We start from the raw sequence: 10,681 nt of genomic DNA on the forward strand, positions 1-10,681 counted from the left end.
GGGTGAGCACCGCACTCTGCTATTTTTAGCAGAGTAAATGCAGCAGAAGAGGAGAAGCTGAATCTCTCACAGTGCCGCGTTCCGGGGGACTCGGAGCTCCGGGAGTCACCCAACACCCGGCGACGGGCGACAAGCCCGGGGCGATCCCTGCACGTGCCGGTAGCTCCGGCCATCCGTGCCAACAAGTGAGCAAGTCTCTTCGTTTCTTCTGAATGGCCAGCAAGCAAGGCAGGCAGGCAGCCTGCGTCTCAGCAACTACACGTGCATGAAACACCAGCTCATCACTGGCAGTACCAACTGCCAACATGCATTTATTTGGATGCATGAAGTGGTATTTTGGGGAAAAAAAATCACCGGAAATTTAGGAAACAAAACCTGTTTCCACCGTAGTACTGATTCAGGCACAAAGTCTACTGCATGTACTCAATTATGCAAAAAAATCAGAAGCAAAAGGAGCAGCAGTGGAGATGCAATGCCAGCCACAGCGTCGGTTCTGTAGCCCAGCGAGAGAAGCCAGAGTCATTAACATTTTGTGCTCCATCCGCAGCATCAGAAAGTTGTAATCATATGAGCCTGTGTGCTGAGCCACTGGGAGGGAAGGAGGAAAGAATGAGCAGCTTCTTCATATTTCAACAATAATATAATGTAAACAAACTGAATGAGCCTGTGAAAAGCTTGTATTTCATAAAGCACTAAACCGGCCTCTTTGGCAGGGGTTATATTGCTGCCCTCTGCTGCTGGGAAGTCGGGCGGTTCATCTGCCCACCGAGCAGAAAAACGGGCTATTTGCGATAAAAATCTCTGATTACACATAACAGTTCTGTGGCCAAGGGCCTCGAGATATATAGTTCAAAAGTGAAGGGTGAGCTCCCCAGTCCTGCGAGAGGCAGGGGACGACAGCTCTCTAAGGCCGGGTGGGATGGCTGCTTCACCAGCAGCATTCTCTGGGCTTTCAGGGGCTCCCTTCTGCCTACAGCCAGTGAGGTGATCTGCCATCCATGTGCCAACACACTCTTAACTGGAATAGCTCCGTACTTATATTGCTCCCAAAGCATCAGGAATCCCTATACCCCACCAGCAGTGGAAAAGGTCACAGGAAATTTTGTCAGAATTTCATGGTAAGGATTGCACTTCTACAGCTGGTTCTGCCCTTGAAGCTTTGACTGCCCATGGTGTATACTGTAGTGGTACAATTTGGGGTGACTGACCTTTTAGATTGTCATTGAGAGGGCAACTGAGTGCTGTAATGTCCTTGAGTTACTGGGCAAGCCCTTAAACTGACTTGGAAAATAATTCATTTGCTGGTTTGTGTAGCCATGATATTTTCTGAAAAATCCCAGGATTTTTTCTCCTGAGAAGCTGAGGCCTCAGAAACAAAATGTAACCAATAATTATCTGCTGCTGTGGAATGCAACAGCTGGATCTTTGATTGGTCTCATGTGGTTGTTTCTAATTAATGGCCAATCACAGCCCAGCTGTCTCAGACTGTCTGGTCAGTCACGGGATTTTGTTATCATTCCATATTCCATTCTTTTCCTTTCAAGCCTTCTGATGAAATCCTTTCTTCTATTCTTTCAGTGTAGTTTTAGTATAATATATATATCATAAAATAATAAATCAGCCTTCTGAAATATGGAGTCAAGATTCTCATCTCTTCCCTCATCCTGGGACCCCTGTGAACACCACCATAAGTTTGCCTTTGACAGACTATTTACTTGGAGGAAGTTCATAAAGAAAATGTATAAAATTGAATCTATGCCTATGCAACTGCCCTTGCCCATGGTAATTCAGAGCTGACTTTCTCTCAATGACCTTTGGAATAGTGTGAGGAAATGGACACAATCCAGAAGGGTTACACTCCAAAGGAATGTGTCTAGAATGGTAGATGACAGAGAATATAAAATCTTACTTGTGAATTTGCCTTAAGAAAGCGGGTTCAGTTATCATGGTGAGTAGACGAACGCTGTTAATGACAGAGATTAATTCCTTAGGAAACCACCCCTTAGAAGTTATTTTGCATACCTAGATCTTTTAAACCCCTTGTATTCAGAAAGCTTGCTGGTGGGGGACAATACATCACTCTATCTAAAATTTGCTTGAATTAAGCTCCTTTTCTGCAATTCCCCTTGTGGAGGCTTTCATGGCTCTGATTCTACTCCCTCAAACAGCTTGTACATGCTGAGTTAGAAAAATCCCTACACACAGGCAAACAGCAGGCATTAAGTAAAGGAGCATTCAGTGCATTACTCAAACAATAAAAAGCTGCCCACAAACCACACTTAAATGACAAAGGAGAGGTCAGAATGACTGCAAGCAGTATGGAATAGTAGGGGGGCTTTGACAAGGAACAAACAGCAGCACTAGCTCTCTTTCTTTGGAAGAAAGGAATATATTTTTAGAAGCAGTTAGCCTGGCCTATAAACCAAACCACAAGTATTTAGTCAGTGAATATATAGCATTTTCAGGCATTTCCTGCGATGAGCAGAATGCCCAAGAGACTGGGTGGAAAACACCAAATGCTACAAAAGTGTTGGCATGGTTTACTGCACAGGACGGCCTGCACGATGTCTGCAGGGTATCAGAGAACCACTTAAAATGCTGCAGGGTAGCTGCTCTCTCTTATTAGTCTAACACACCCATTGATTCATGCTCATGACTGATGACAAGCTACTATTACAAGATATTAGGATGTTTTCCTTTATGTTTGCTTGGGTAGAGCAATATACTCAAATAATGAGTCACATGGCAGTCAGGGTGGGAGGGACAGCATTTGTTGGCAGAGTAACATTTCTGTGCAGCATACCATGACATGTCTTTAGCCCGAGAGGTTTCAATATTGGAGCTTCTCAGCATTTTGTGTGTGTTGTGTTATGGCTACAAGACTTTTCACATTGCTTGACAGAAAGCTTTTGTGGGTGGTGGGGGGAGTCGCTACACAAGAACTTCTCCTCAGTTAGTGAGGAATCAAGAACTCTAAAATGCTGATGACAAAGCAACAGATCCTCAGGAGCACCAGGCCAAGGACCACACTGGCAAACCAGGTGAACTTCCTGTCTTTTATTCACCCAGAGACCACATGGACTTAAACCCAGCATTTCATATTCTCCCTGCTGCATATGCTGGACTCTACCTTCTGTCTAATTTGGCTCCACACCTGAGCACAGACTGACTACCTCCACAGGAAAGTGCAACTTTGTGCTATTGGATCAGTCCTGACACCCTGTCGCTTTCAGAGTTCAGCCAATTTTTTTGTTGCATTAAATTTGGCAGAAAAATAACATCCTTTTCATCCCAACTGACCTCAGATATCAAGAGGGGCTGGGGAAAGCTGGGCTTTTTCTGAGTGAGAGCAAATTCAACACTAAGGAACAGAAATGCAGGCCAAATGGGACACTGTAAGTCCAATTACACTCAATAAGAACTACCACATTTTCAAGTTCACAAATGGTGTGATACACTCAAAGTCTGGTCACACCCAATGAACTCTCAGTGCTGGCCTAGAAGTCCAGTCCTGATCAATTACCCTGACAGCCAGGTGCAACCCACTGCAGTTTACTGATCAACACACAGGCAGGGTCATAATGGAAGAGAAGGCTCCAGGGAGAACTTAGAGCACCTTCCAGTACCTAAAGTACCTAAAAAAGAAAGTGTGAAGGAAGCAGCAGCAAAATGGAAGGCTGGAGGTTTAGGAAGATGCAGTGCTAACTTCTTTAACTAACAGCAATGCCCCCATTGGCACTCAGCAAATGAGCCAGGAGAAGCCAAGACTCCATGAAAATCAGGATTTGAAACCAAATCTCCTGTGTGCAATTCGACTGGATTGGGTTTTCTTCCTTATTACTCTCCACAATTCTAGAAGTTGCCAACAACTAGTTTAAGAAATAGTCTCTAAAGTCCCCTGAATAGAGAGCAAAGACAACTTTTGATATATGACATTACATAATTAGTTATTCCTTGCTTCCCTTCCCACCACAAATACAATTTTGTTATACTGATTTCTCTGAGACTCACAGTAATCTGAAGCTACACTTTCACCAATATTAGTCTCCCTTTTCCTTGACATGATAGGTTTGTAGAACAATTTGTTTAGATCTAGTCTTTTAAGGGATTGGAAACACATACTGCACCAAACAACTGCTGTATGCCAGTGTTTAAAACACTGTCAATCTAGGACAGTCTTAGTTTTACTTTCCTCCTTCCATGGCACACAGACCTTAAATCATTCACCACAGTAGTCAGGCATGAAACTAAAACAGAGCACAGATCTACTTTGATTGTCTCAAACTAAAGTACAGTGACAAAAAGCAGCTGTGAGGGTACACTTTTGTCTCCTCCTGTCTCCCAGGACTAGCAAGGATGGAAAAGTAGTATGTGAACAAAGAGCAAAAGGGCTGCTGATAAGAAAGGGAGTCCAAGGATGATTCAGAGTGATCCGAGCATCACTGTGACAAGGAAAGTGATTGTTCTGAAACTCAGAGCTTTTTCCCAGGCTGAAAATGCTTTTGTTTGTCTGTTTAAAATGAAGTCAAACTGATTATAAAGCAGGCCTTTATACAAGCCCCAGAACTGCTACAACTAAATGACACACAACTTTCAGGGCCAAGTTCTTTACCCTGCAAGTTGCTAGCTATGTGGAGGCTGGGGAGCAATCCCAGCTGCCATGGATATTAGCAAGGGAAGAAGGCTACTATGAACTTCAGAGGAAACATTAAAGTACTGCAGGATGGAAACTTCAATCACTGAATTGCAAGAAATTTACTTAAAGGGAAGCATGAGAAACCATGCAATTATTTTAAAGGAAATTTAGGAAAGATGCATATGCTTGCATTTGTGGAGAAGCTGCCTGTTCTGTGAAAGAACCACTTGCCCTCTAAAGCACATAGTTAATAACTGTCCCCCAAAAAAACCTGTTTGTGTGATGCAGTTATAAAACCACTGCACGCATACAGTGAGAGTAATGAAAATCACTGTATCTCTATGCAGCATTTGGAAGTACTCTTTGAAAAGTCAGACTTTCAAAATATACACACATTCATACTTCAGAAACAGAGAATAAAAACATTTTAGAACATCAAAAACCCCCAAACCTCCCTCATCTGTACATTGTTATTTCTGCTCTTACAAGTGTTTCTTTTTAATTAACTGCATCAATCTAAAAATTCAAGTTTCTAGGCTCCCCTTTAAGAGTCTGCCTCCCACAAGAGATACTTTTACTCTCTGCTTCATCTTTGAGTCCACACATTACAAATACAAGCATGCCTAACACACCCACTCCTCCTCTCCCATTTTAAGTTTCTGCATTTCTATGTTTCTGTTTTTCTTCACGTCACATAAACACTCTACAGACCAAGTACAAAAATATAGTCCTACTGTACTCATGGACACTTTTAACATACACATGACATCGGTATCTGTGGTCAGCAGGCAGGGATTTAAAGCACAGCAAGTTCAAAGCAGCTGCTGATTTCACAAACACACATTCCTAGAAAAAATGAAAGAATAAAGGGTGTGCAGAGAAAGAAAATCTTTATTGAAATATTGTAGTACCAAGCTTAAAAACTCTTAAGATATACAAAAAACCTTATAATTAAGATTCTTCATACCAATTCCTTCTACTTTACAAATACAGCAATGTGTGCAAAACTCCTGAATTTTTACGTGGGGAAATTGTCCATACAGATGAAAACTCACATGTGATGACATGCTTGGTACTATATGTCTTCTGCCACAGAGGAGATCAAATGGCCAGTGTTGATGCATTTCTCAAAATTAAATAGAAAAATACTGTAATTTTTAAAAAATTATATATACAAGAGGTAAGGTAATTCAGAAGTGCTGAACAAGGGATGCAACCGCTGAGGCACCAAGCAATCAGCCCTGCCCCTGTGGTCAGTGTGTAACTCCGGGCTCACCCAGACCGAAGCTGCCAGGGCCCCCTCGTGGTCACGACACGCATGATAATCCCAGATGCTCTTGTGCCTCACTGTACCTGCACGTTTTTAAAATAAACTGAGCCAATGAAAGCGCTCCTGTCACCACTGCTGTGACAGAGCATGCTGGCAAACCTTAACTGGGGCACAAGAATCCTTCTTACAGGCAGTGAGTGCCCTGGGGTTTTCCCAGCCTCACTAAAAGCCAAGACACTTCCAGCACTTCAAATAAATGACAGCTGTACAAACTACCATACCAGAGACCAAGACCCCGTTTCCCTGACACTGGACAAAAGTGAGCACACAGGAAGCAGAGAACAGGACATGCACATAGTTGCAGTCCCACTCCCCAGCTGTACGAACAGTTTGTGGTAATTGAGGTAGGGCTAGCCCAGCCTCATCCCCAATGGGTACAGCTGTGAAAAGCAGGTGAAGAGCATTGACAGCAATGAGCCATGGAGTGCTCAGGTGCCCTCATCAATCACAAAGGGAACAGAGGGCACACAGGTGCAATGCATCAACATGAGAGGTATAAAACGTTGGGCTAAAGAACAAGATAAGCAGACACTTGCAGCCTTCTGAAGTGATACAGTGTTACTCTGCATGGGTACATGCTTGAAGACTTCTAAAGTGGTGTGGTGTTACTCTGTATGGGCTGAAGCTCGATGAAATTGCATGATGATACTCTGTATATCGTGGCCATCTCCACTGCGGCATATGCTGCAACACCTAGCCTTCTGTGACTCAGGACTTGATACCATAATGGCGTCTTTATATTTGGCAGATCAATTTTTTTCTTGAGCTTGCCCAATCTTTTTCTAAGGCCCATCAAAGATTTTAGCACTCCCGATTCCTGGATGAAAAGAGGCCAGAGGTGTTCTCATCAGAGGCAGTATTTCTTAGTTCTGCATGGAAATAGACACATAGAAAATTATGCTTCCTCTGTAATACTGAAAGACTCATGAACCACTACCATCTGCAAATCAGAAACAAGGATCTAACAGATTTTCATATGCCAGAACAGTTGCAAGCAGCTTGCTTACCCCAAAGAACAAATCTGCTCCTCTAATACAGAGGTCATACTACTTGTCCTTGCTTCAAGACAGCGTCACAACTCACAAAGCTCAGCGCAAAGAGGCACACAGTGATATCAGTGTCATTAAGAATAAATAAAGCCTGAAGAGTGCCTCATTTAAAGGTCCACATTCAAGCCTGAACATGACCTTCTGCTCTATTTCTTAAATGTGAGGCTCAGACATTTCTCCTTGGATGATTACCATAACCCCTCTCTGCCAAAGATGGTTTAAATAAAAAAAAAACCTTTACATGGTTTAAATCAAAAAACTGCCTTAGGTAATGTTTATCCCCATCAGTTAAATTGATACAGGTCACTTTGTAAATATTCTTCACCAATCTCGTTTATGAAATGGAATGTTGTATTTTAAGGCTAACGCAAACACTCTCGTAGGAATGCTATAAATCCATGGATATTATATAATTATCTATCCAATTCAGAGACAAACTTGCTTATAGATCTCCAGGTCAGACCCAAACCAGGAAGTTAGGTATAGTTCAGATTTCAAAATGTCAGTTTCCCTGTAAAACCCCCACAGCATTTTTATACTTCTGCTGTTTGTTGCAGAAGTTGTTTTAAATCTAGCACATTTCCAAAATAACCAGGAATATTTCACAGATGTGTTTTCAATATCCACGATTTAGGCAGCACAGAATTGTAAGCACATTTTAAACATTCATAATGCTCTCAAAACTGAGGATATGTTGGTGCTGCCAGATGATACCATGATGGTACACTGAAATTCTTTACCTGGCATGCAAAACAGGTGGAGTCAAGCTATCCCAACTTCAATATTAAAAACTTCAATAACCAAAAAAACCCCACCTAAATAGAGCTCAATTGTCAACGCACAAGGAACTTCATTTTCAGTCACTATCACAACTCAGAATGACACAGAGATATCGGACTTGAACATGAAGACATGTCCTGTTCTGATAAGTTGAAATGAGACTTTTCTTTCTCACTAGCTAACTTAGCCCTCCCCTTTTTAAAAACAAATAAAACCCCTTTTGCTGACAGTATCATTCTTGGATGTCCACCTCCTTGTACACCATGTGAGAACAACCACAAACTTATAAATGATAATTCTGTTCTGCAGCAGAATGCCTGATGTTAGCCCAGTTTATGACTGACTCTGAGCACTTAAACTCTGCAGTTTGAATACTGGTGCTTATATTAATGCTTTCAAAATGAGGTGATAGGTCTTCTAACAGGAACATCAGCAAAATGTCAGGAGTCTTATGCAAATCCCATTAATATTTCTTCTGAACAGATGATTTAAATCATTATCTGGAAAACACAAAAAACTTCACTTAGACTAATAGAAGATGGAACCTGGTGACATAATTATCTGTTTCTAGAGTGTACACGGACAAATTGTTTTAAGTCTTATCAGTAGGTAAAAGTGCTTATCCTCTAATTGAGTGCTGCATATTGCATAATCCAAAAGTATTCAACCATACTAAATATTTTATTAAAAAGCATTCTGTTAAGCTTAATATCTCATAGGCCAATCTCATAAAATTACAGTAACTACAAATCCAGTACTTCAATTTAACCCGGTACATAAGACTTCTGAGAAGCTTCCCAGCATTTTATAGCAGTTTTTCAGTGTTCAGCAGACATTACTCTATTTGCTAAACAATATCACACTGCAAAATTGCTCTTACTGTTGATAGATCAATAATGACACGGGAGAAGTCATTACCTCCGTGGCAACAGGGTGGCAGCTGTGGGAGGAATATTGCGCACGGTGCCCCGGCCAGCCGTGCCTCGGCTTCCTCGCTGCTGCTCTCTCTGCAAGCCTGGTGTGCCCAGAGTACCAACAACCAAGGGCACCTCTTTGACTACAGAGGATTAAACTACAGCTCTACGTGATTTCTGAAAGGATGTATACTCACAAGGGTTTATCATGCTTGAGTATGATGTCTTTATGTTACTTATTTTTAATGAACTTTGTGGGAATAGCTAGGACAAAATTCAGGAAGGCAAATTCCACAGTATTCTGTACTTAGCCCAATACTTCATTGAAAGAAAACACTTAGTTGTCTTTAAAAATAAAAAGATATCTTTTTGTCCATTAATTTTTATTTAATTCCACTTTGACTCCCCAGGAATCATTATACTTGATTAAAATGACAAAAGAGACCCCTTAGGATATTACATTTAACACTTGTTATGTCTTTGCATATTGAAACAGTCCAACAAACAGGAAAACATACTTTTGCTCTGCATAAGCTACTGCAGTTCCATCTAGCATGAATAGGACATTGTTTTTTCATACTGCAAAACCTTCACCTTGTCAATCACAACACATAAATCACAGAAAGCAAACACTCCTCTGTCTTGATCACCATGGCTGAGCCTGGCTTGTGATGTTTTGATGACAGCAAAACATACCAACTCACAAAATACATGGTGCTTATCAGCAACACAACATATGAACTTTGCCCTCAGATTAAAAGTGTTTCCTCATAACTACATCTATTTTTACATTGTACTTTTTACATCTTGCTGCATAAATACTGCAGCAACACTGTACTTATTCATAACCTGTTCACATGGGATGACAAAGGGCAAGTTTGCAACAATTCTCTTTGGAATCTGTTCTTAATATATTTAAATAAAAGGCAACAGAAGCGATCCTGAGGGTGGCTTCAAAAAAATTAAAACAAAGTTATCATTCAAGCATCAGCTGGATTCCACAAAAAACAAGAATTAGGCGAGCACTTTTCTGAATGCTGAAAACAAGCTGGTCTGCAAAACTCTCACAAGAACAGAATTGAATGGTAAAAGTTCTTTTCCTTACAAATATAAATAAGACAAATGGTCATTAATATACCAAAAGTCCAGATGCTGCAGCTGCAATATAAATTAACACTCAAAATCCACTGTGACTTGTTGTTTGTGAGAGACTGTATTTTAGTACAGAGGAAAACTCATCAACATTTTCTTCTACTTACAGGATACTCCCTGCTGCTTTAGGAGGCCACCACGTTCTCTGCCAAGTTCTTGGAAAGAATGCAGCCTCTGCCCAGGAGCCCGAGCAAAGCTGGCTGCACAGGCCAGTCTGCAGGACACGCTCCAAACCCAGCCCTCCTCTGGCTACCTTAGGCAGTTCTGCCCTTGCTCCAGCACTGACTAAACCATCCTGCTGTGCAGGCATCAGCCCAATCTTGCTCCCATTTTTCCATCCCGCTGCCACCCCTGCCAGGTGCTCGGGAGAAAAGGTCAAACTGTACAAAACCACTCGGGTCTCCCCTCTCAGCACCAAGCCCGAGCACGCACAGCACCGCTACTTTCTCAGGGGCAAACCGCCTCCTTTATCCCATCAAAAATCAACCAAACCAGGGCAAATGAACGCAGTCAAATCTGTCCCCGGACACAGCCAAAGCCAGGAAGGCGACAGCCCCATGCAGCAGTTTGCCCGCTGCCCACACACAGCCTCCGCCGCCTACGAGCACAGAAGGTGCCGACCGAAGGGCGCTGCTCGTCCGAGAGCGGCTTCCCCGCTGCCGCCCGCACACGCTTCAGCCCCGCGGCTTCACCCCGCACAGCCGGCGGCACTGCAGCGCAGCCCGGCTCCATCAGCCCCTCTGCAGGGATCTGCCTTGGCCCTTAGCCAGCCCCGGCCCGAGGGAGCCCCACCACCAAAGGGCCGGCGGGATAAAACCCA

The 10,681-nt window shown here is 42.6% G+C and overlaps 1 long non-coding RNA gene and 1 other non-coding gene across 2 annotated transcripts; both read right to left on the reverse strand.

The window, feature by feature from the left end:
- Positions 1-5,509: 5,509 nt before the first annotated feature.
- LOC115949502 lies at positions 5,510-10,667 on the reverse strand. The gene is made up of 2 exons (XR_004082951.1): positions 9,969-10,667; positions 5,510-8,295 (listed from the first exon to the last, which is right to left on the reverse strand). It is a non-coding gene; the product is annotated as an uncharacterized LOC115949502 (long non-coding RNA).
- On the reverse strand, positions 8,599-8,861 carry LOC115949507. Its single transcript, XR_004082956.1, has one exon.
- Positions 10,668-10,681: the final 14 nt, after the last annotated feature.

Source organism: Geospiza fortis, unplaced genomic scaffold (assembly GCF_000277835.1).
Source record: "Geospiza fortis unplaced genomic scaffold, GeoFor_1.0 scaffold23, whole genome shotgun sequence".
Classification (NCBI taxonomy): Eukaryota; Metazoa; Chordata; class Aves; order Passeriformes; family Thraupidae; genus Geospiza; species Geospiza fortis.